The sequence below is a fragment of the Ranitomeya variabilis genome, chromosome 6, assembly GCF_051348905.1.
Source record: "Ranitomeya variabilis isolate aRanVar5 chromosome 6, aRanVar5.hap1, whole genome shotgun sequence".
NCBI classification, from domain to species: Eukaryota; Metazoa; Chordata; class Amphibia; order Anura; family Dendrobatidae; genus Ranitomeya; species Ranitomeya variabilis.
In genome coordinates, this window is record NC_135237.1 from 20,475,480 (window position 1) to 20,502,773 (window position 27,294).

Below are 27,294 nucleotides of genomic sequence, written 5' to 3' on the forward strand. Positions count from 1 at the left end.
ATCCTGAGGATCGCCACGCAGCAGGGAGATGACAATTTTAACCTGCTAAATGGAATCACCAGAGGATCGAGGTCTCAGAGCAAAAAAACAGTTTACGTTTGTTTTTAAAACTCAAAAATTTGGACCTGTCCCCAAAAAACAAATCAGGAGTAGGAGGAATCTTAGGCTCTAAAACTGGAGTCTGAACAATATAATCAGAAATACTCTGTACCCTAGCAGCAAGCTGGTCTACACGAGAAGCTAATCCCTGAACATCCATGCTAGCACAAGACTCTTCAGCCACCCAGTGAAAAAGAGGGAAGAAAAGACAAAGCAGGCTACAGAAAAAAAAATGGCTCAACACCTTTCTTCCCTTCTTCTGAGATGCATTTAACTCATTGTTGGCCAGTTGTACTGTTATGATCCGGTGACCTTGGAGCCGCATGAGACATTCTCAGGAGTAGGTGGAACCTGTACTGACCGCAAACCCTAAACTGACACCGCAACTAGAAGTAGCCATGGGGTGTACCTAACACATCCTAGACACCTCGACACAGCCGGAGGACTAAATACCCCTATAGATGGAAATGGGAATTCTATCTTGCCTCAGAGCAGAACCCCAAAGGATAGGCAGACCCCCACAAATATTGACTGTGAGTAATGGAGGAAAGACACACGCAGGCAGAAATCAGGATTTAGCAAAAGAGGCCACGCTAGCTAAATAGGAAAGGATAGGACAGAATACTAAGCGGTCAGTATTAAAACCCTAAAAATATCCACAGCAGATAATACAAAAATTCCACCATCTAACTAAAGACATGAAATGTATATCTGCATCTCCTGAGAATCCAACTTGACTGAAAAATCCAAACACAGTCTAAGCTGGACAAGAAAAAACATTGAATAGTACTGAATTGTAAAGCACACAGCATGTGTGCTGCAGAAACAAAACCAGACACTTATCTTTGCTGATTTGACAGCAGGGCAGGAGGAACCAGACAGAGATGCAAAACCTCCAAGAACAATGGACAACTGGCAAGGGCTAATGAATCCTGCACACCTAAATATCCCAGTCAGAGCTGCAATCAGCAGGGACACCTGCCCAGGATTGCAACCCAGGGACAACTGTATTACTACCAACAACCACCGGAGGGAACCCAAGAGCAGAATTCACAACAGCCCAGGTCACCTCGACGGGATAGTACGTCTAAGGTCAGAGAGGGGTTAAGGACCACATCACATTTGAGGTGACTGAGAGGTCTTTATGAAAGAAATTACCCAAAACTGACACCATTCTACAAACTGCACCCCTCAAGGTGCTTAAAAACCACATTCGAGAAGCTTATTAACCCTTGAGGTGCTTCACAGGAACTGAAGCAATGTGGAAGGAAAAAAATAACATTTAATTTTTTTCCACAAAAACTTTTTTTATTTTCACAAGAGTAACAGGAGAAAATAGACCCCAAAATTTGTTGTGGAATTTCTCCTGAATACGCCAATACCTTAATTGTTGGGGGGGGAAACTACTGTTTGGCGCACTGAAGGGCTTGGAAGAGAAGAAACATACTTTGATTTTTTCAATGTAAAATTTGCTGGAATTATTAGCCGACACCATGTTGTGTTTAGAGAGCCCCTGATGTGCCTAAACAGTGGAAACCCCCCCACAGGTGACCCCATTTTGGATACCACACCCCTCAAGCATTTTATCCAGAGGTATAGTGAGCATTCTGAATTCACAAGATGACACAGAATTTGATAACATTAGGTCGTCATATTGAATATGTCATCATTAGTGTTGAGCGCAAGTGCTCGCTACTACAGTTTGCATCGGGTGCTCGGATATGCGCGGTTGCTCGAGTCCTTGCCAGCATGGGATCAGGGAAATGTGGTAGATGTAGTAAATCTCAACTTCAGCAAAGCATTTGATTAAGTATCTCATGTCATCCTTATTGAAATGACCAAGCATGGGATTGACAAGTGTTGTGAATTTGGATTCTGGGCTCCCCCGGTGGCTACTGGTGGAATTGAACTGGTGTCCTCATCTTCTCTGTTCACCTGTTCCCATCAAGATGTGGGAGTCGCTATATAACCTTGCTGCTCTGTTAGTTGCTTGCCGGTCAACAATGTTATCAGAAGCCTCTCTGTGCTTGTTCCTGCTCCTAGACAACTACTAGATAAGTTGGACTCTTGTCCATGATTGTTTTTGCATTTTTGTTCCAGTTCACAGCTGTAGTTTCGTTACTGTGTCTGGAAAGCTCTTGTGAACAGGAATTGCCACTCTGGTATTATGAGTTAATGCCAGAGTTTTAAAGTAATTTCTGGATGGTGTTTTGATAGGGTTTTCAGCTGACCATGAAAGTGTCCTTTCTGTCTTCTGCTATGTAGTAAGTGGACCTCAAATTTGCTAAACCTATTTTCATACTACGTTTGTTGTTTCATCTTAACTCACCGCCAATACATGTGGGGGGCCTCTGTCTCCTTTCGGGGTATTTCTCTAGAGGTGAGCTAGGACTAATATTTTCCTCTGCTAGCTTTATTTAGTCCTCCGGCTGGTGCTGGGCATCTAGAATCAACGTAGGCATGCTACCCGGCCACTGCTAGTTGTGCGGTAGGTTTAGTTCATGGTCAGCTCAGTTCCCATCTTCCAAGAGCTAGTTCCTGTATATGCTGATGCTATGTTCTCTTGCCATTGAGATCATGACAGTATTGATTATCGGCTTTTGAATAAAATCACTGTTAAATATCAATACCCATTGCCGTTGCTGACTGATTTGTTTGCTCGCATAAAGGGGGCCAAGTGGTTCTCTAAGATTGACCTTCGTGGGGCGTATAATTTGGTGCGAATCAGGCAGGGGGATGAGTGGAAAACCGCATTTAATACTCCCGAGGGCCACTTTGAGTATTTAGTGATGCCTTTTGGTCTTTCAAATGCTCCGTCAGTTTTCCAGTCCTTTATGCATGATATTTTTCGCGATTATTTGGATAAATTTATGATTGTGTATCTGGATGATATTCTGATTTTTTCGGATGACTGGGACTCTCATGTCCAGCAAGTCAGGAGGGTTTTTCAGGTTTTGCGGTCTAATTCTTTGTGTGTGAAGGGTTCTAAGTGTGTTTTTGGGGTACAGAGGATTTCCTTTTTGGGATATATTTTTTCCCCCTCTTCCATTGAAATGGATCCTGTCAAGGTTCAAGCTATTTGTGATTGGACGCAGCCCTCTTCTCTTAAGAGTCTTCAGAAATTTTTGGGCTTTGCTAACTTTTATCGTCGATTTATTGCTGGTTTTTCGGATATTGCTAAGCCATTGACCGATTTGACTAAGAAGGGTGCTGATGTTGCTGATTGGTCCCCTGATGCTGTGGAGGCCTTTCGGGAGCTTAAGCGCCGTTTTTCCTCTGCCCCTGTGTTGCGTCAGCCTGATGTTGCTCTACCTTTTCAGGTTGAGGTCGACGCTTCTGAGATCGGAGCTGGGGCAGTGTTGTCGCAGAAAAGTTCTGACTGCTCCGTGATGAGGCCTTGTGCCTTCTTTTCCCGTAAATTTTCGCCCGCTGAGCGGAATTATGATGTTGGGAATCGGGAGCTTTTGGCCATGAAGTGGGCTTTTGAGGAGTGGCGCCATTGGCTTGAGGGGGCCAGACATCAGGTGGTGGTATTGACTGACCACAAAAATTTGATTAATCTTGAGACCGCCAGGCGCCTGAATCCTAGACAGGCGCGCTGGTCATTATTTTTCTCTCGGTTTAATTTTGTGGTGTCATACCTACCGGGTTCTAAGAATGTTAAGGCGGATGCCCTTTCTAGGAGTTTTGAGCCTGACTCGCCTGGTAACTCTGAGCCCACAGGTATCCTTAAGGATGGAGTGGTATTGTCAGCCGTTTCTCCAGACCTGCGGCGGGCCTTGCAGGAGTTTCAGGCGGATAGACCTGATCGTTGCCCACCTGATAAACTGTTTGTTCCTGATGATTGGACCAGTAGAGTCATCTCTGAGGTTCATTCTTCTGCGTTGGCGGGTCATCCTGGCATTTTTGGTACCAGGGATTTGGTGGCAAGGTCCTTCTGGTGGCCTTCCCTGTCACGAGATGTGCGAGGCTTTGTGCAGTCTTGTGACGTTTGTGCTCGGGCCAAGCCTTGTTGTTCTCGGGCTAGTGGATTATTGTTGCCCTTGCCTATTCCTAAGAGGCCTTGGACGCACATCTCGATGGATTTTATTTCAGATCTGCCTGTTTCACAGAAGATGTCTGTCATCTGGGTGGTGTGTGACCGTTTTTCTAAGATGGTCCATTTGGTTCCTCTGCCCAAGTTGCCTTCTTCTTCCGAGTTGGTTCCTCTGTTTTTTCAAAATGTTGTTCGTTTGCATGGTATTCCTGAGAATATCGTTTCTGACAGAGGGACCCAATTCGTGTCTAGATTTTGGCGGGCATTCTGTGCTAGGATGGGCATAGATTTGTCTTTTTCGTCCGCTTTCCATCCTCAGACGAATGGCCAGACCGAGCGGATTAATCAGACCCTGGAGACATATCTGAGGTGTTTTGTGTCTGCTGACCAGGATGATTGGGTTGCTTTTTTGCCATTGGCGGAGTTCGCTCTCAATAATCGGGCCAGCTCTGCCACTTTGGTGTCCCCGTTTTTCTGTAATTCGGGGTTTCATCCTCGATTTTCCTCTGGTCAGGTGGAATCTTCGGATTGTCCTGGAGTGGATGCTGTGGTGGAGAGATTGCATCAGATCTGGGGGCAGGTGGTGGACAATTTGAGGTTGTCCCAGGAGAAGACTCAGCTTTTTGCCAACCGCCACCGTCGTGTTGGTCCTCGGCTTTGTGTTGGGGATTTGGTGTGGTTGTCTTCTCGTTTTGTCCCTATGAGGGTCTCTTCTCCTAAGTTTAAGCCTCGGTTCATCGGCCCGTATAAGATATTGGAGATTCTTAACCCTGTTTCCTTCCGTTTGGACCTCCCTGCATCCTTTTCTATTCATAACGTTTTTCATCGGTCATTATTGCGCAGGTATGAGGTACCGGTTGTGCCTTCCGTTGAGCCTCCTGCTCCGGTGTTGGTTGAGGGTGAGTTGGAGTACGTTGTGGAGAAAATCTTAGACTCTCGTGTTTCCAGACGGAGACTCCAGTATCTGGTCAAGTGGAAGGGATACGGCCAGGAGGATAATTCTTGGGTGAATGCATCTGATTTTCATGCCTCTGATCTGGTTCGTGCCTTTCATAGGGCCCATCCTGATCGCCCTGGTGGTTCTGGTGAGGGTTCGGTGCCCCCTCCTTGAGGGGGGGGTACTGTTGTGAATTTGGATTCTGGGCTCCCCCGGTGGCTACTGGTGGAATTGAACTGGTGTCCTCATCTTCTCTGTTCACCTGTTCCCATCAAGATGTGGGAGTCGCTATATAACCTTGCTGCTCTGTTAGTTGCTTGCCGGTCAACAATGTTATCAGAAGCCTCTCTGTGCTTGTTCCTGCTCCTAGACAACTACTAGATAAGTTGGGACTCTTGTCCATGATTGTTTTTGCATTTTTGTTCCAGTTCACAGCTGTAGTTTCGTTACTGTGTCTGGAAAGCTCTTGTGAACAGGAATTGCCACTCTGGTATTATGAGTTAATGCCAGAGTTTTAAAGTAATTTCTGGATGGTGTTTTGATAGGGTTTTCAGCTGACCATGAAAGTGTCCTTTCTGTCTTCTGCTATGTAGTAAGTGGACCTCAAATTTGCTAAACCTATTTTCATACTACGTTTGTTGTTTCATCTTAACTCACCGCCAATACATGTGGGGGGCCTCTGTCTCCTTTCGGGGTATTTCTCTAGAGGTGAGCTAGGACTAATATTTTCCTCTGCTAGCTTTATTTAGTCCTCCGGCTGGTGCTGGGCACCTAGAATCAACGTAGGCATGCTACCCGGCCACTGCTAGTTGTGCGGTAGGTTTAGTTCATGGTCAGCTCAGTTCCCATCTTCCAAGAGCTAGTTCCTGTATATGCTGATGCTATGTTCTCTTGCCATTGAGATCATGACAGACAAGGCTACAGTTAGGTGGATTCATAACTGGCTCCGTGATCGTACTCAAAGAGTGGTGATAAATGGTTGTACATAAAATTGGAAAAGTGTTTCAAGTGGGGTACAACAAGGCCTGGCCCCAGTGTTGTTCAACATTTTTATAAATGATCTATATATAAGGCAACTGAAGGTAAACTAACTAAATTTGCAGATGATGCAAAGCTAGGAGGGTTAGCTAACACTAGAGTAGACAGAGAAAGGATTCCGAAGGATCTAGATAAAGTTGAACAATGGGCAGCGACTAATAGAATGGTATTTAACAGGGAGGAATGCAAGATTCTACATATGGGCAAGAAAAACAAAAATTACATCTATAGGATGGGAGGAATAGAACTAAGCAACAGCAGGTGTGAAAAAGACTTGGGTATACTAAAAGATCAAAGACTGCACATGAGTCAACAGTGTGATGCAGCAGCAAAATAGGCAAACAGTTCTAGGATGTATTAAGAGAAGCATAGAGTCTAGATCATGTGAAGTAATTATCTCCCTCTACTCCCCCTCGGTCAGGTCTTATCTGGGATATTTTGTCCAGTTCTGGGCACCACTTTTTAAAAAGGCATTGAAAACCTGGAGCAATTTCAGAGAAGAGCGACCAGGATGGTCGTGTCCTACCAGGAACGGTTTAAGCAACTTGGAATGTTTAGCTTGCAAAAAAGATGGCTAAGAGGAAACTTAATAGCTGTCTACAAATATCTGAAGGGCTGTCACAGTGTAGAGGGATCATCATTATTCTCATTTGCATACGGAAACTCGAGAAGCAATGGGATGAAACTGAAAGGGAGAAGTTACAGGTTAGATATTAGAAAAGCTTTTTGACAGTTAGGGTGACCAACGAGTAGAACAGGTGGCCACGATAGGTGGTGAGTTCTCCTTCAATGGAAGCCTTCACACAGGCTGGACAGACATCTGTCTGAGATGGTTTAGTGAATCCTACATTGAGCAGCGGGTCGGACACGATGACGAGGTCCCTTCCAAATCTAACATTCTAGGATTCTATGAAGACCTTCTATATACCAGGAACACCCCACAAGACCTGCCACATACCAGGAAGACCCCACAAGACCCTCTATATACCGGGATCGCATCATTGCTCACATTCCTCCATGTTTGTGGATTGCAGTGGATTACTGACTGATCACTTACTATTTCCCCATCCCCGGGCCGTGGTATTAATGTTCTGGCTAGTGGTGTATGGTAGCGATGTAACCGCTCTGGAGGTAAATCCTCCATTAAGGAGCTGGTACTGTACCAGCCACAGTGCCCCCCTCAGTCACAGTGTTCATCAGTACCAGCCACAGTGCCCCCCTCAGTCACAGTGTCCATCAGTACCAGCCATAGTGCCCCCCTCAGTCACAGTGTTCATCAGTACCAGCCACAGTGCCCCCCTCAGTCTCAGTGTTCATCAGTACCAGCCACAGTGCCCCCCTCAGTCACAGTGTTCATCAGTACCAGCCACAGTGCCCCCTCAGTCAGTGTCCATCAGTACCAGCCACAGTGCCCCCTCAGTCACAGCGTCCATCAGTACCAGCCACAGTGCCCCCTCAGTCAGTGTCCATCAGTGCCAGCCACAGTGGCCCCTCAGTCACAGTATTCATCAGTACCAGCCATAGTGCCCCCCTCAGTCACAGTGTTCATCAGTACCAGCCACAGTGCCCCCTCAGTCAGTGTCCATCACTATCAGCCACAGTGCCCTCCTCAGTCACAGTGTTCATCAGTACCAGCCACAGTGCCCCCTCAGTCACAGCGTCCATCAGTACCAGCCACAGTGCCCCCTCAGTCAGTGTCCATCAGTGCCAGCCACAGTGGCCCCTCAGTCACAGTATTCATCAGTACCAGCCATAGTGCCCCCCTCAGTCATAGCGTCCATCAGTACCAGCCACAGTGCCCCCCTCAGTCACATTGTCCATCATTATCAGCCACAGTGCCCCCCCTCAGTCAGAGTGTTCATCAGTACCAGCCACAGTGCCCCCCTCAGTGTTCATCAGTACCAGCCACAGTGCCCCCTCTGTCACAGTGTCCATCATTATCAGCCACAGTGCCCTTCTCAGTTACAGTGTTCATCAGTACCAGCTACAGTGCCCTCCTCAATCACAGTGTCCATCATTATCAGCCACAGTGCCCTCTCTGTCACAGTGTCCATCATTATCAGCCACAGTGCCCTTCTCAGTTACAGTGTTCATCAGTACCAGCTACAGTGCCCTCCTCAATCACAGTGTCCATCATTATCAGCCACAGTGCCCCCTCTGTCACAGTGTCCATCATTATCAGCCACAGTGCCCTTCTCAGTTACAGTGTTCCTCAGTACCAGCTACAGTGCCCTCCTCAGTCACAGTGTCCATCATTATCCGCCACAGTGCCACCCCTCAGTCAGTGTTCATCAATACCAGCCACAGTGCCCTCCTCAGTCACAGTGATCATCATAATCAGCCACAGTGCCCCCCTCAGTCACAGTGTACATCAGTACCAGCCACAGTGCCCCTCTCAGTCACAATGTTAAAGGGAACCTGTCACCCCCCCAGTTGTTTCAAACTAAAAGAGCCACCTTGTGCAGCAGTAATGCTGCATTCTGACAAGGTGGCTCTTTTAGTTGTGGGTGCTGTAACTTGAGAAATAATCAGTTTTATAATTAGTCAGAAATACCTGCTCCTCAGTCAAGTGGGCCGGCGTTTCCCCCCTGCTTCAGACAGCACACAGCTGTCACTCACATCTTCTTGGCGCCGGGCGCCGCCTCCTCCTCGCCGCTGTTTTCAAAATAGCTGGCACCTGCGCTCTTATCCCCTCCCTGGCGCAGGCGCAGTGAATGCTGGCCGTCTTTCCTCATATGCAGCCCAGCTGACTGCGCCTGCGCGGCAGCTCTGCTTATGATTCCCAGCCCCGCAGTGACTTATGATTTATTCACATTGCGGGGCTGGGAATCACAGGCAGGGAGGCCACGCAGGCGCAGTCAGCTGGGCTGCATATGAGGAAAGACGGCCAGCGTTCACTGCGCCTGCGCCAGGTGGGATAAGAGCGCAGGCGCCGGCTATTTTGAAAACAGCGGCGAGGAGGAGGCGGCGCCCGGCGCCAAGAAGATGTGAGTGACAGCTGTGTGCTGTCTGAAGCAGGGGGGAAACGCCGGCCCACTTGACTGAGGAGCAGGTATTTCTGACTAATTATAAAACTGATTATTTCTCAAGTTACAGCACCCACAACTAAAAGAGCCACCTTGTCAGAATGCAGCATTACTGCTGCACAAGGTGGCTCTTTTAGTTTGAAACGACTGGGGGGGGGTGACAGGTTCCCTTTAATTATTATCAGCCACAGTGATCATCATTATCAGCCACAGTGCCCCCTCAGTCACAGTATCCATCAGTACCAGCCACAGTGCCCCCCTCAGTCAGTGTCCATCAGTACCAGCCACAGTGCCCCTTCAGTCACAGTGATCATCATTATCAGCCACAGTGCCCCCCTCAGTCACAGTGTCCATCAGTACCAGCCACAGTGCCCCCCTCAGTCAGTGTCCATCAGTACCAGCCACAATGCCCCCTCAGTCACAGTCTTCATCAGTAGCAGCCACAGTGCCCCCCTCAGTCAGTCAGTGTCCATCAGTACCAGCCACAATGCCCCCTCAGTCAGTCTTCATCAGTACCAGCCACAGTGCTCCCCTCAGTCACAGTGTTCATCAGTATCAGCCACAGTCCCCCCGTCAGTCACAGTGTCCATCAGTGCCAGCCATAGTGCCCCCCTCAGTCAGTGTCCATCATTATCCGCCACAGTGCCACCCCTCAGTCACAGTGTTCATCAGTACCAGCCACAGTTCCCTCCTCAGTCACAGTGATCATCATAATCAGCCACAGTGCCCCCCCTCAGTCACAGTGTTCATCAGTATCAGCCACAGTGCCCCCGTCAGTCAGTGTCCATCAGTGCCAGCCACAGTGCCCCCCTCAGTGTCCATCAGTACCAGCCACAGTGCCCCCCTCAGTCACAGTGTTCATCAGTGCCAGCCACAGTGCCCCCCTCAGTCAGTGTCCATCAGTACCAGCCACAGTGCCCCCCTCAGTCACAGTGTCCATCAGTGCCAGCCACAGTGCCCCCCTCAGTGTCCATCAGTACCAGCCACAGTGCCCCCCTCAGTCAGTGTTCATCAGTACCAGCCACAGTGCCCCTTCAGTCACAGTGATCATCATTATCAGCCACAGTGCCCCCCCTGAGTCACAGTGTTCATCAGTACCAGCTACAGTGCCCTCCTCAGTCAGTGTCCATCATTATCCGCCACAGTGCCACCCCTCAGTCACAGTGTTCATCAGTACCAGCCACAGCGCCCTCCTCAGTCACAGTGATCATCATAATCAGCCACAGTGCCCCCCTCAGTCAGTGTTCATCAGTACCAGCCACAGTGCCCCCCTCAGTCACAGTATCCATCAGTACCAGCCACAGTGACCCCCTCAGTGTCCATCAGTACCAGCCACAGTGCCCCCCTCAGTCAGTGTTCATCAGTACCAGCCACAGTGCCCCTTCAGTCACATTGATCATCATTATCAGCCACAGTGCCCCCTCAGTCAGTGTCCATCAGTACCAGCCACAGTGCCCCCTCAGTCACAGTGTTCATCAGTATCAGCCACAGTGCCCCCGTCAGTCAGTGTCCATTAGTGCCAGCCACAGTGCCCCCCTCAGTGTCCATCAGTACCAGCCACAGTGCCACCCCTCAGTCACAGTGTTCATCAGTACCAGCCACAGTTCCCCCCTCAGTCACAGTGTTCATCAGTATCAGCCACAGTGCCCCCGTCAGTCAGTGTCCATCAATACCAGCCACAGTGCCACCCTCAGTCACAGTGTTCATCAGTACCAGCCACAGTGCCCCTTCAGTCACAGTGATCATCATTATCAGCCACAGTGCCCTCCTCAGTCACAGTGTCCATCTGCAACGCCCCAGGGTCCTGGTCGTCGCAGTGGTATTACTTTCCTCTCGGGGAGAGTGATACTACGTTTGGAGGCAAAGAAGCATAACTGCATCCAGGTACCACAAACATGCAACACAGTGTACACTCCAGGCCACCAGGGGGAGCTTCTGCTCCTATTTATTAGGTCACTCCCCACACATAGGTAAAACTGGTAGTTTGGAGGGAAAGTTAGTTAGTTGCTGGCTGAGTTCAGCTCAGTTAGTTGGTCCCTGACAGGGGTGGGATCCTGTCAGAGAACGAAGGAGAAGGACAAGGAGAAGGGGACCAGCCCCAAATAGGCTGCCTCCTTCTGAGGCGCAGGATCCCGGTAGCCGGAACACCAAGGGGGTAAGGACCTCTACGCTTTACTCCAGAAACCGGCAGGACAGCTAATTCCACGTTACCTGTCCGACCTTATACCCAGGAGGCACGGTGGTACCCCTCAGAGGCCGGGGCATGCTAGAGTCCCTGTAAAAAGCCTCAAGCCACCAGTCATATGGGTTTTGTCCTATCCAACCAGGGGACAGAGAAAGACATAACATCTACAACAGTTGTGAGGACCTTATGAGAAGCTTAGCAGTAAGGGACTACAACACCACGGCACTAGAGGAAGGCTTCTATTTCCCACCTGGACAAGGGGACTCTGGACTTGCCTCCAAACCGGCCGGACTCTGCCTGCCCTGTGGTCTGGTGCTCTGGACTGTGGATGCTGAAGTCTTCAGTAAAGGTAAAGAGACTGCAACCATGTGTCCTCGTTCTTCTCTGCACCTCTCATCATTCCACCATCTACACTGGGAGCACTGGGGACATACTTCACCTGTGAGAAGGTATACCATCTAGCTGCCATAACATCACCCCAGCGGACCCCTTAAAGCAGCGTCGGTCATCCTGACCGAATACCACAGGTCGCGTTACGAACACAAACTCTATCCCTTTAAAGACCTTTCCCTTTTACTTGGACGTCCCAGGGCCACGGACCGGGTCAGCCATGTGACATCCCCCCATGAAGTACCGGACCCGGTATCGAGTACCCCATTGCCCACTGGGGGCGATCCACATCAGTACCAGCTACAGTGCCCCCTCAGTAACAGTGTCCATCAGTACCAGCCACAGTGCCCCCCTCAGTCAGTGTCCATCAGTGCCATCCACAGTGCCTCTTCAGTCACAGTGATCATCATTATCAGCCACAGTGCCCCCCTCAGTCAGTGTCCATCAGTACCAGCCACAGTGCCCCCCTCAGACACAGTGATCATCATTATCAGCCACAGTGCCCCCCTCAGTCACAGTGTCCATCAGTACCAGCCACAGTGCCCCCCTCAGTCAGTGTTAAAGCCCAGCTCTGCCCCTATTTCACACTATTTTTATCTAATCTTTAAAAAACGGGGTGATAGGTTCCCTTTAAAGGACCTGGTCTTCATGATTAGTGACACGGGGGCAGTCGGATATGATCCAATCGCAAATGAATGCTTCTTTGCTTCACTATCAGCTCAGATCCCGAAAAATCACGTCAGTTTGGTAACGAAGGAAAACCAGATCTTTGTGGCTGGTGGACTTTACTACAATGAGGAGAGCAAAGACGAACCACTCAGTTCATACTTCTTACAGGTAAGCCCTTGAAGAGAGTTTTCAATGCTCTCTAGGGAAAAAAATGTTATTCTTGTATCTATGGTTATCACACATTTTCCAACAATCCAAACAAGATGGTTAATAAAAGTATTTTCACTAATTTTCTGGCCTAAAACACCTCCAAACTTTTGTTTTTGGCCAATCTGGGTTGAGCTGGAGTTTTATGGGGCTTGGCTAAGCCAACCTGTCTAATTCATCAAAGGTTATTATGCCACTATGGTGTCGTAACTTCCTCCAGAAATGTCCTACAGACCCTGAGTGGAGCAATATTCCTGGAGGAAGGTTTAAGATGCAACTAAATCACCACATTGAGTGGCACATGCCTCCTGATGAATGAGGCTCGTTATCTCCTACGACTGCCACCACAATGCCAGGCTTGAAGAATCGGATCTGAAAAGTTCAGGAGCATAGTTTCCTGTCTATAGAGATGAGCCAACAAGTACAGGGTGGAGCGCGGTAATTTGCTTTTTTGCACTGCATGCTGTGGCGGCACTGTCGGTCAAAGAGAGGGGAGAGTGGGTGTGGCTTACAGTGGCTGATGGGAGATTTGTATTCCTCCGCCTTTCAGTTGCCATCATGCAGTGGACACGTGAGGAGAGGTCATGTTGTGTTGAAGCGTATTTTTCAAATGCCCACTCGATCATTGCAGTGCAGCGTGCTTTTCGTTTACAATTCGCTGTTCCTCCACGCGGACGTGTTCCTGGACGGCAATCAATTGTAAATTGGGTGAATGCATTCAGAACAGCAGGGAATGTGTCATGTGTACGAAGGGGACCTGAGAGAAGGATTACAACACCACAAAACATCGAGAGAGTTAGAGCAGCAGTACTGCAATCTCCGAAACGCTCTGCTCGGAAGCAATCATTTGCTCTTGGCATTTCAAGACGTTCTCTCCACCGGATTCTTCATGATGAACTGAATTTTCACCCGTATAAAATGTGCGTGGTCCAACAATTGTCAGCACGGGACTATTTGACACGGCGGACCTCTTGTGAAGACATGTTAGCAACGATACCCCGTGACGCAATTGTGTTCTGATGAGGCACATTTTCACCTCAGTGGGTGTGTAAACAAACAAAATATGCGTTACTGGAGTGAAACAAACCCCAGAGAAGTTCACGAGAGACCTCTGCATTCGGACCGCGTCACTGTGTGGTGCGCCATATCACGAGTAGGCATCATTGGTCTTTACTTTTTTCAGGATAACGGTCGTGCCATAACTGTGAACTCCGAACGGTACTTGTCTATGATACAGGATTATTTTCAGCCGGCTCTTGAGGCAATGGAACTAGAGGATACATGGTTCCAACAGGATGGTGCCACTGCACACACAGCGAGGGTTACCATGAATTGTTTGAGGCAAATGTTTCCTGGACGGCTTATCTCTTTGAGGGGAGATGTGAACTGGCCAGCACGCTCACCAGATTTAGCCCCATGCGATTTTTTCCTTTGGGGTTACCTGAAGTCTAAGGTGTATATCAACCGTCCCAACACCTTGGAAGACCTAAGGAACAATATTGAAGCTGAAATTGGCAGAATACCAGTGGACATGCTTGTTAGAGTTCATGAAAACTTCAGAAAACGTATGCACCAGTGTGTGGATAGCGAAGGTCGACATTTGCCAGATACACTATTTAAAACCATGTAATTTAAAAATTCCATTACTGTTCAGTATAATTAAAATATAAAATAAATTTTTCTAATGATCATAATTTTTTTATTTCATTCCCAAATCAGCAAATTACCGCGCTCCACCCTGTATAATAATCTATCAAATGCACTGAAATATTAAATTAATGTAATCATTAATCAAAATAATCAATGTTATCCTGATCGTCGATGATGAGAATAGTCAACACAGATGATCCGAAGTAGTTACCGAGCCCGGATTAAAGTCCAGGCTTACCCCAAAAAAAACAAAGGGGGACACATAAAAACTTCCCACTTTATTCAATGCATATGAAGACCCTCACGGAGCCCTGTGTAGGGTCCTGACAAGTCTCGCACTTCATCAGCCATCACTCATTGCTGGTATCGTAACTCTGGTAGTGAAGTCCAGATATTGTATCAGCGGATGAAGCTACTAAAGGCCCCGTCTCACATAGCGATTTACCAACGATCACGACCAGCGATACGACCTGGCCGTGATCGTTGGTAAGTCGTTGTGTGGTCGCTGGGGAGCTGTCACACAGACAGCTCTCTCCAGCGACCAACGATCAGGGGAACGACTTCGGCATCGTTGAAACTGTCTTCAACGATGCCGAAGTCCCCCTGCAGCACCCGGGTAACCAGGGTAAACGTCGGGTTACTAAGCGCAGGGCCGCGCTTAGAAACCCGATGTTTACCCTGGTTACCAGCGTAAATGTAAAAAATAACAAACAGTACATACTCGCCTTCTGATGTCCGTCAGGTCCCTCGCCGTCTGCTAAGCTTCCTGCTCTGAGTGCCGTACAGTGAGAGCAGAGCGCAGCGGTGACGTCACTGCTGCGCTCTGCTCTCACTGTACGGCGGCACTCAGAGCAGGAAGCAGACGGCAAGGGACCTGACGGACATCAGATGGTGAGTATGTACTGTTTGTTATTTTTTACATTTACGCTGGTAACCAGGGTAAACATCGGGTTACTAAGCGCGGCCCTGCGCTTAGTAACCCGATGTTTACCCTGGTTACCAGTGAAGACATCGCTGGATCGGTGTCACACACACCGATTCAGCGATGTCAGCAGGACCTCAACGACCAAAAAAAGGTCCAGGCCATTCTGACACGACCAGCGATCTCGCAGCAGGGGCCTGGTCGCTGGTACGTGTCACACATAGCGAGATCGCTACTGAGGTCGCTGTTGCGTCACAAAACTTGTGACTCAGCAGCGATCTCGCTAGCGATCTCGCTATGTGAGACAGGGCCTTAAGTTTATAAAACAAAATTGTGATAAAATAAAAGCATTAAGCTACTTACGGGTAGCGGCATTTTTCGGAGGCCCATGACAGCACCACGAGAGAGGGGATCCGCCCCTTTAGGAACAGGAAACCCACAGATACAAAAGGGCGGCACCTCTCCCATGCATCAGTTGGATTACAGAGCCTGAGAGGACTAACCGCAGTTAATGACAAGCAAACACAAAATTGCATACAATTAAACACAATGACTTTTAATAAAGTAATACACGTGAGAAGATAACATTCCTTCTTTAAATTATTTGGTTGATTATAAACCCAGGATGTGCAACCCCACGTGAAAAGGGAGGGAACTAAGGGTGCTGTCATGGGCCTCCGAAAAATGCCGCTACCCGTAAGTAGCTTAATGCTTTATTCGGACTCCCATGACAGCACTACGAGAGATTTACAGAGATGTAAGCCATTTTTAGGGAGGGACCACAGCCTGTAACACCCTTAACCCGAAGGTGAGATCTGAGGAGAACCCCAAGTCTAACCTATAGTGCTTAAAGAAGGTAGAAGGGGATGACCATGTGGCCGCCTTACATATCTGGTCGACCGACACTCCAGACCTCTCTGCCCAGGATGACGCCATGGCTCGGGTGGAATGTGCCCTCAGATTCTGCGGAGCTGGACCCCCACCTGTCGTGTAAGCAAGAGAGATAGCCTCCCTAATCCATTTCGCTAATATGTATTTAGATGCTCTAGCCCCTTTCCTTGGACCTTGGTAGGACAGGAATAGTGCATTATCCTTCTTCCAATCATTAGTGACCGAGATATATTGAAGAAGGCATCTCCTGACATCTAAGGTATGGAGCTCACTTTCTTTAGGGTTAGAAGGATTAGGGATAAACGACGGTAAAACTATCTCCTGCGATCTGTGAAACTGGGATACTACTTTTGGTAAGTAGGCTGGGTCCGGTCTAAGGATAACGCTATCCTGAAGAAATTCTGTATACGGGGGATTTCTAGAGAGCGCCTGGATGTCTCCTATTCTGCGAGCTGATGTTATAGCTATTAGGAAAGCTGTTTTAAGAGACAACATCCTGACTGAGGCTTCATTCAACGGCTCAAAAGGGGGCTTTGTCAAAGAAGAAAGGACCAGATTTAAATCCCATGGTACCATTTTGTTTCTATACAGTGGTCTAATTCTACCGACCGCCTTAATGAACCTCGACACCCAGTAGTTACCCGCAATATTACATGAGAACAGGGCTCCAAGCGCTGAAACTTGTACCCTTAATGTGCTTGTGGAGAGTTTTAACTCTAACCCTCTTTGCAAAAATTCCAATATTTGACGTATTGGTACACCATCATTAATATTAAATTTTGAGGAAGTTAAGAACTTTCTCCAGGTTCTGGAGTAGATTCTTGTTGTTATCGGCTTTCTACTTCTTAAAAGGGTATCGACTAATTTAGGAGAGAAGCCTTTATTTTCTAACAATGACCGCTCAAAATCCAAGCCGTCAAATGAAGTCCCTTTACTTGTGGATGGAGTATCGGCCCCTGGGAAAGCAAATTTGGGATGTCTGGGAGTACCCAGGGATCGCCCACTGACATCGTCCTGAGCCATGAAAACCAGGTTCTCCTGGGCCAAAAGGGAGCAATCAGAATGAGTCTCGCCCGATCTTCTCTGACTTTCCTCACCACTAGAGGTAGTAGGTTCAGTGGCGGGAAGGCGTAGGCCAGAGAAAAATTCCATTTCATGAGGAATGCGTCCACTGCCAGTGGATTTTCCCTGGGATTTAAGGAACAAAAGCTTTTTACTTTTTTGTTCTCCCTTGTGGCGAATAGGTCCACCACCGGTTGACCCCATAAGCGGACAATCTGTTTGAAGATGTCTCCATTTAGAGACCATTCTCCTTGCTTTAGGACATTGCGGCTGAGAAAGTCCGCTTTTATGTTGTCTTTTCCTGTGATGTGCAGAGCAGTCAAAGATTGTAAATTCTCTTCTGCCATCCGGAGGAGACGATCTGTGATCTGCATCAGAGCCTCGGAGTGTGTCCCTCCTTGATGATTTATATAGGAGACTGCCACCCGGTTGTCTGAGAGGATCCTGACGTGGTGGCCCTGCAGATACATGAGGAGGTTTTTAACCGACAACTCGATTGCTAATAATTCTCTCTGATTGGAAGAGGACGTTGAGTATGGTTCCCATTGGCCTTGCACTACAACGTCATTCATGTGAGCCCCCCAACCTGAGGAGCTGGCATCCGTAGTCACAACCCGGGACACATCTATCATCCAGGGAACGCCTGCTGACAAATTATCCCTATCCAGCCACCAACTTAGGGATTTGAGAGTCGCTGGTTCAAGCGTTATTTTTTCTTCTAATACACCCCTCAAGATCCTATCCTTAACCAAAATCTCTTTTTGGAGGGATCTAGTGTGAAAGTGTGCCCACCTTACCGCTGGAATGCACGATGTGAGGGACCCCAACAGGGACATAGCTTGCCGCAGGGTCATAGAGGGTGTATTAACTGCTTTTAGAACCTGATGCTGAATCTGAGTTAATTTATTTTCTGGAAGATAACACTGTTGTGTAGTTGAATCTAGTAATAAGCCCAGAAACTTCTGAATTTTTTGAGGCTGTAACCGAGATTTTTCAAAATTAATTATCCAGCCCAGGCGTTCCAACTTAACTCTAGTTAGCTCTAGTTGGGACAAACAGTGTTCTACAGAGTTACCTACTATGAGGAAATCATCAAGGTATGGGACAATAAGGACATTAGATTCTCGCAAGTGAGCCATCACCTCCGCCACTATTTTTGTGAATACTCTAGGGGCTGATGTTATACCGAAAGGAAGAGCTCTGTACTGAAAATGATAAACAACTCCTCCCATTAATACTGCTACCCTCAAGAACTGCTGGAAATCCACATGAATAGGTACGTGGTAATAGGCATCCTTTAAATCGACTACCACCATAAAGCAGTTTTTGAACAGTATCTTTATTGTTGAGCTGATGGACTCCATTTTAAAGGTATGCTTAACCAAATAACTGTTAAGATGTCTGAGATTTATGATGGTTCTATACGTGTTGTCGGGCTTCTGAATAAGAAACAAGGGAGAATAGAACCCTTTCCCTCTATCAGCCTCTGGAACCTGTGTAAGGACATTTTTTGAACAGAGAGACCACACCTCTTCTTCCAGAGCAGATTGCTCTAGAGGATTAGAACGCAATGGAGTTAACATAAACTTATCCCGTGGGGTATGGCAGAACTCAAGAGTAAGACCCCGAGAAATAGTATCTTGCACCCAGATACTATTCGTGATCTTTGACCATTCTGAACCAAAATGTAAAAGTCTACCTCCCACCGGGGCTCCTAGTCATTTGTCCTCCTTCTTCCTTTCTTTTGAGGAACGACGGAACATATATCCCGTACCTCGTCTACGTCTGTCATCCCACCTAGACCGATCCCTTGAAGGTGAAAAGGTACGCTTCCCTCCGCGACCGAACCTTCTTTTATTAAAGGGACGACGGTAGGACCCCAGCAGATTGGGGAACTTCTTTTTGTCATCTCCCGCCTTCTCTAGGAGTTCGTCTAAGGTGGGCCCGAATAGGTATTCCCCTTTACAAGGGATGATGCAGAGTTTTGACCTTGATTGTATATCGCCTGGCCAACATTTCAGCCAAAGAGCCCTCCTGGCCGCATTCGAGAGACCTGCTGCTCTAGCCGCCATTTTGACAGAGTCAATAGATGCATCTGATAAGAAAGCAGCCGCTTCTTGGATCAGTGGTAAGGCAGTCAAAATAGAATCCCTTGATGCACCTTCTTTTAACTGAGTCTCTAACTGTTCCAACCAGACCATCATTGATCTGGCTGTACAGGTTGAAGCCACCGCAGGCCTTAAAGAGCCGGCCGCCATCTCCCAGGTACTCTTTAGAAAGGTGTCCGCTTTTCTATCAAGGGGGTCCTTAAGGGTCCCCATGTCCTCAAAAGGGAGAGAGGCTCGTTTTGCCACTTTGGCTATTGCCGCATCCAACTTAGGGGCTTTTTCCCAGTTGGTGACTGCAGGATCATCGAATGGATATCTGCGCTTCTGCGCTGGAGGTAAGGAACCCTTTCTTTCGGGTTTTTTCCACTCTTTATTGATGAGATCCTGGATTTTTTCATTGAGCGGGAAGACTCTCCGTTTTTTCTGCTCCAACCTACTGAACATAATTTCCTCCTTGGAAAGTTGGGGTCTCGGTTCCGTTATGCCCATCGTTCCTCTGACCGCCTTAACCAGCTTATCCACTCGTTCAAGGGGTAGACAGAAGCGGGCGGTGTCCTCATCCGAGGAAGAGGAAGACGCAGCTGAACCGGAAAAAACTTCCTCCTTATCCTCTTCCACTGAAGAATCGGAGAGTAACGGAGCTTTGGACTTAGAGCTTCCTTGAGAAAGACCCTTTAAGGATTGTCTGACCTCCATTCTGATCATCTCCTTCAAGCTGGTGGTCATAGTAAGGGATTCCTCCGCTACCTGAGGGGGGTAAGTAAAGCAATCTAATCCCTGTAGATATAATGCTCTCCCCCTCACCCCTTTCCTGAGACCTCACCGTCTGCTGGATACAGGGGCCACATAACTTTTTAGGGCACGAATCAGGTAGGGGAACCCCGCAGATGCCACATTCCCTGTGTTTCGCCTTCCCGGCACATTTCTTCCCCTATAATGGAACATATGAGGGGAATCATGTCACTGGGTGAACTTTCACGAAGATCACTTACCAGCGCTGCCCAAAGAAAAAGTACCGGAATACGAGGGGGATTTCCACTGGCTGATGCTCCAGACCCCTGTCTGGAGGTGCTTTTGTGGCCTGACTCACTACTCCTCCTGTCGCGATCCTTCCCTTTAGGCTTCTGGGACACCTCTTGCAGCAACTGCACGTGCTCGTCCTCCATCTTCACCATATGAGGCCAGAAGCAAGGGATCACGATCCGGAGTTCCTTTTATAACCCCTCCTCCGGTCAGCAGCTGTGCCTAGCGCTCCCCTGATTACTTCTTTCGGCCTCCCCCTGGTGCAGGCGGTAAGCCCTGGGGCTCAGAACGCCGGCGACGCTATTACCGGTGGGCGCCGCCATCTTGGATTCACTGCGCATGCGCAGGACCCCGGAAACCCGGAAGTGACCGCCGACTCCTCCCCCGGCGTCACCCGGGCTCCCAGCGCTTCAGTATCGGCGCACAGAGCGGCGAGGACGCCGGACAGAGCCGCAGCACCCCCGCATGGCGCCCCCGAGCACCGCCGCATACCTGAGACCCCAGCCACCACAGAAGGAGGAGACCCAGGGGACATACTCACCCGGCGCTGGCCCGGAGACAGGACACCACCGGTGGCTGCTCCCTGCTGGAATGTCGCCACATGCAGCCCTGCCAGGACCATTGCGACATCTACCAGGAACCCCGCACCGGCCGAGGTAGGAGACCCCCTCGCTACCTGAGTCGGCCGGCCGGCCTGGGATCCTTTTGTGAAATCTGCAGGATCCCGTCCCGTTAGGAACAGGAAACCAACTGATGCATGGGAGAGGTGCCGCCCTTTTGTATCTGTGGGTTTCCTGTTCCTAAAGGGGCGGATCCCCTCTCTCGTGGTGCTGTCATGGGAGTCCGAATAAATAAAACTTTTCTTAAAGTTCAAATGAAAGAGCCAAGACTCTCAGTGATGATCCAAAAACTTGTCTCCGGTCAGTAATGATTGTAGCCACGGATTATAAAACAACAATGTAACAATGTAACACCTATCAGGGTCGGACTGACTAGGGCCCACCAGGGGAATTAACTCTAGGGGCCCACTCTACAGCTACCATAAACTTTTTTTTTTATATAATATAAGGACAGTGATATCAACCAGATTTGTAATCTACCTCATTGGGAAAATAAGTTTCTGACAGCAGCAAATGATGAGTCCTGATTGGGGATCTGTCATTAGTTTGCTACCCTTAGTTAGGATAAAATCAGTGATAGATTCCCTTTAACAGAATCCCTGGATACTACCTTTAGGGTAGTTTCCCACTAGTGAGTCCACTGCAGGATGCCCGCTGCTTGTATCCCACAGTGGACCCGCTCTGGAGGAGGATCATGCCGAGATTATACGGATATATACTCATATCTAATGCCGGGTGCACTATATACAATGTTATGAGTCAGAGCAAAATCTTTCAAGTGTATTGGACACCTCTATAAAGGTTCTCGCTCAGCACAGAATTACTGTTCAAACCAAGCAGAGGAGCTCAGATTATCATGGTGGCCAATCATTTATATACACCTTCCCACCTGCTTCTTTCCCATCCATCTCCATCCTTCTCTGGCTCTATGAAGCCAGAGCTGTCAATCACACTAGAGGGGGGTGGAGAATGATGGAAAACATACAGGTGAGAAGATGAATGTACATGATTGGCCACGCCATGAAGCACCGAGCAGCAGGACCTAGTTTGAACAGTCATTCTGCGCTGACTGTCCCTTTAAGGGTAACTTGTCACCTCGAGAAACGCTATTTATCTGCAGATATAAAGATAATCTGCAGGTTAATGGGGCTTAAAGCCTGGTTAGCCGGCTTAATGGGAAAGCGTTGGCTAAAGTGAGAAAATTAAGCTTTATTCTCCCTTCCGCCAGTCGCTTCCTGAGATAGGGTTGGTGCAAGGAGGGAGAAGTTACAGTAACCACTAACTACAAAGTGAGCGTGCTGGAATAACGTCCCGGCATTGTGATCGTGACATCGTCCATGGAGCCCAACCTCAGGCTGAGCTTCATTGACGACTAAGATGGCAGCAGCACGTGACACCCATCAGCAACCTGCAGCTGCGTCACAGGAGGCTGATGGGTGCAGGTGAGTGCAGGCACCGGCCATCGTGCCATCTAAATGCCACTGTCAGTGATTGACAAGGGTATTTAAATAGTTAAAACAGCAGCAATCAAGGCGAGCTCTGATCACTGCTGTTACAGGCAGATGCCGGCTGTGTATCACATCCGACATCTGCCTGGTGTGGAGCAGGCTCAGCTCCTGAACCTGCTCAATACAATCACATCCCTATTGTGACAGCTATGACAAGGTTAGAAAATTTAACTTGTCTGTTCCTAAACATGGAAAGACTAATGAAATTCCCTAACACATACAGTATGAAAAAGCCCTTAGATATAGTAAATGCGCACAAACATATGAATACTTTTACACACCACAATGCACTGTTACATACACACATCTTACAAAAATACATATACGATACATGTACAATACATATATCTCGCAATTCCAGATATACAAACATGCAGACAGGCACCCACACATCAGTGTACAGTATAAGTACATCACCTGAACCACCATCAGTACGTGGTACATCAATTGTAGTGTCCGGTCGGCCCCATGTACCTTTGTATCACATGAACCTACCACTCCCAGTATGTCCTTAACAATGGAGATACTGGGAGTTGTCAGACTGCGGACCGTACAGGAACCACAGCACTGATGAGACGCAGGCAGGATCACAAATAAACATTTACATCCAGGTATCTTACCTGTGAACCTGTGATGCGTTTTCTGATTAGAGTCGTTCTCTTTCTTTTCATCTCCATCTTGTCCAGACTCCATGATGACTCTTCTCATCCACAGCCGTCTCCGCAGACGTCCATCTTCTCCGGTCTTCTGCAGCACATCTCCACTCGACGCCCTTAAAAATAGTAGTGTCATTATAACACGCCTGAATAAAAATATCTGCCCTACACGGAGCCCCTGTAAGACTGCTCACAATATGACCCACACTGTCCCTCTAATGGTACATGCCCCCCACACTGTCCTCCCACATGGTGCCCCCCTATACTGCCCAGGCCCTATACTGTGCCCCCTCATCACACTTCTTCTCTTCAGCATACTATTCCCCCCCCATACTGCCGCATCTATATGTCCCCCACCACTACGTGGGCTCTGCTCTGTGTCCCCTCACACTTTTCTCCCCCAATGCCATCTCCTCATACATTCCTCCCACTCTCCATAATGTCTCCTCACACCTCCCCCTTCAGTTCCCGCACCCATTAACCATACTGTTTCTTCACACATTATCCCCATACTGACTCCTAAAATGTCTTCCGCTATCTCTCCCCAATTATAATAAATCTTTGGAAGAGCACAAAGACACACACAGGCATGCAGAAGAACATATACACACCAAGACACGTACACACGTGTGCAGACATGCACTCGCAGACACACACACTTGCAGATTGCACACATGCAGAAATGGGGACACACATACACGCAGGCATATATACACACACAGGCATATATACGCACACACATACACTCACAGGCATATATACATACAGGCATATATACGCACACACACACACACAGGTATATATACACATACACACAGGCATATACGCACACACAGGCATATATACACACACACAGGCATATACACACACACACACACACAGGCATATATACGCACACACACAGGCATATATACACACATACACACACACAGGCATATATACACATACAGGAACCACTCAAAGCAAATAATTTTAGGATCCTAGGAACGACCAAAAAAACAAAAACAACAAGGATCCCTAAAATATAACTTTTAATAATTAAAGCTAAAAACAGTTTGTTCCAATATAGAAAACATCGGTATTAGGCTGCCGTCACACGCTCAGTATTTGGTCAGTATTTTACATCAGTATCTGTAAGCCAAAACCAGGAGTGGGTGATAAATACAGAAGTGGTGCAGATGTTTCTATTATACTTTTCCTCTATTTGTTCCACTCCTGGTTTTGGCTTACAAATACTGATGTAAAATACTGACCAAATACTGATAGTGTGACGGCAGCCTTAAGAGAAATACACACAGCTCAAAAAAACAAACAAAAATACAAGCTAACTTACCCTGTCAGGTGTCCTAGTACTGGTCCCTACCTGACAGCGGAGGTTGGCACCCTAAGTTTCTGCGGTAGGTGCCCCCGCTCCTCGACGACTGGCCCTAGTAGCCCTAGATCAACCCTGTGTTCCCTAAAGGAGACCTACTAATTACTAATACCCAGAAAAAAATGAAAAAAAAGAAAAAAAAAAAAAAAATATGCAAAAATTAGAATAGAAAAAAGCAAAAAAAACAAAATTGTTATTTGCTACCAGACAAAAAGGTCCCTAATAGGTAGTAGAAAAATCACAATTATTGGGTAGAAATATAAAACCAATGTCTCGTTTATCCAAAAAATATCAACGGGCCACTCCATCCCATATTTGTATTTTTAAGTAAACATGTAGTTATGTATAGCCAAAGTTTTCAATTGGTCAAATGACTCCCAGATATTCAATGTTCTCAATAGGACAGCGGCCCACAACAGCACAGAGACATCCCAACCACAACCAGGGGACCACCAGAGCAGGTTAGAAAACCGTACAGAAACCAGCCCATAGTTCAATACTGTAGTAAACGCTTCTACTCATCTGCATCCCAGAGGCGTTGTGGGTGGTCATGCAATCATACAGCTCCGTTGGTCTCCTGCCGGGATATCCTCCCTATTCTGCCCGACGCGTTTCCCCCCCCCCCCACCCCCGTGGGAATCCTGGGGGTTCATCAGGGGACATGGAGCAATGCCACAAACATGTAAAGGTGCAGGAGCGCCATCCATACCGTTGCCATGTTATATATCGGTCTGTCTGCTCCACGTGGAGACAGACCACGCCCCCTAGCCGCGCACCCGGAAGTGCGTCACTGGAGCGCATCAGCGTTCCAGACGCCTCGCATGACGTTCCCAGTAAAGCGGTGCGCATATTGAGGGAATCACCCTCAGTCACTAGAACACACCGCGCATGCGTCCAGATACGACGCCCGCCCAACACAGATCCAGGGCGGCGCGCACATTACGGGAGCTGCATATTCCACAGCTTGATCAAACCGCGCATGCGTAGGCTCAAATAGCATCACACACACCCGGGAGATGCTAAATAGGAGGACGGAGTAAGAGGAGCAAGATCTACATAATGTCAATCATAGAACTGTGCACACTCACTCTCTACATAGAGGCGCATACAGTACAAAGCAATAGAGTTGTATCGGTGGAACATCCAGCATCAACACAGGAGCCTGCATCCGGTAACAGACACCTATAAAGCTCACATACCTAAGTGCCTCATAAGAATATCTACCCCATGTAGACATATATAGTCATATTAAACAGGCACCTATAGGATGCCAACCACAACGGCATAAAAAAAAAACCACTCCAAAAAGAAACTTAATAGAATGAACAAACAAAAAAGAACAAACTAATGCATATAAGAAAGAAAATAATATTTCTATTCATTATAAGGGTACAAATCTACCAGACAGGTTAAATATATGTAAGGACCCCAGACGGTTTTTAGATGAAGCTCGCAAAAGACATCACCCATTAACCATACTGTTTCTTCACACATTATCCCCATACTGACTCCTAAAATGTCTTCCGCTATCTCTCCCCAATTATAATAAATCTTTGGAAGAGCACAAAGACACACAGACATGCAGAAGAACATATACACACCAAGACACGTACACACGTGTGCAGACATGCACTCGCAGACACACACATGCAGAAATGGGGACACAAATATACAAGCAGGCAAGCGCACTTACACACACAAAAAGGCACACGTAAACACACAGACATGCTCATACACACAGAGACGCGCCTAAAAATTCACACTCAGACAAGTACACACACACAGGCATATATACACATAGGCATATATACACACACACACACACAGGCATATATACATATAGGCATATATACACACACACAGGCATATATACACACACACAGGCATATATACACACACAGACATGTATACACACACACACAGGCAAATATACGCACACACAGGCATATATACACACACACACAGGCATATATACACACACACACACAGGCATATATACACACACACACAGGCATATATACACACACACACACAGGCATATATACACACACACACACAGGCATATATACACACACACACACACAGGCATATATACGCACACACACACAGGCATATATACGCACACACACACACAGGCATATATACGCACACACACAGGCATATATACGCACACACAGGCATATATACGCACACACACAGGCATATATAAGCACACACACAGGCATATATAAGCACACACACAGGCATATATACATAAAACAAGATACAGCTGACCGCACCACCAGGACGTCAGAGCCGACACAACGGACTCAGCAAGCATTGATTTCAGCCGGACAACAAGACCTCGGATGCTCTCACCAAGAAGATATAACAATGCAATGATCCAAGCAGGAGAAGAAACGGCAGCACTCACCAGTCTTGACGGCAGGTAATACTTTATTGATACATACTCTTCACGGCTCGGGGGTGCATATTTACAGATGAGTGTGCAGGTAAAACGACGGCCGTTTCGCGCTACTCGAGCGCTTCAACAGGTCTGTGAGGGAAGAAATACCTGCCTGGGCAGGCCCTCTCCACGCCCCACACTCACTGCATGAAAATATATAACACATAAAAACAGTTTAAAAGCAAGTGAAAAAAGACCTTAGCACCTATTGTAACAACATTATGTGGTGTGAACCTTATAATATTACTAGCTGTACTACCCGGCTTCGCCCGGGTTAATGACTGCTGTTAGCAAAATAGAATGTGTTAACAAAAATTTATTCTGCACACAAAAACCACAAAACAAATAGATAGAAATGTAATTATTAAAAGGCAAAAACTAAGCAAATAGAAGCATTTCACAACATATATTAGCTTTGTTATACTGAGAATGTCTTTGTTGCCTATATT

The 27,294-nt window shown here is 47.6% G+C and overlaps 1 long non-coding RNA gene across 2 annotated transcripts in view; it reads right to left on the reverse strand.

Annotated features, from left to right (window-relative positions):
- LOC143781409 (uncharacterized) overlaps positions 1-27,294 on the reverse strand; it is a 443,129-nt gene that overhangs the window by 403,040 nt on the left and 12,795 nt on the right. The window contains exons 2-3 of one of the 2 annotated variants that reach the window (XR_013216697.1): positions 22,992-23,143; positions 12,837-14,073 (exon numbers count right to left, since the gene is read on the reverse strand). This is a non-coding gene — a long non-coding RNA (uncharacterized LOC143781409). Of the gene's footprint in view, positions 1-12,836; positions 14,074-22,991; positions 23,144-27,294 lie in introns of those variants that run through there. The other variant, XR_013216696.1, reaches the window with a different exon arrangement.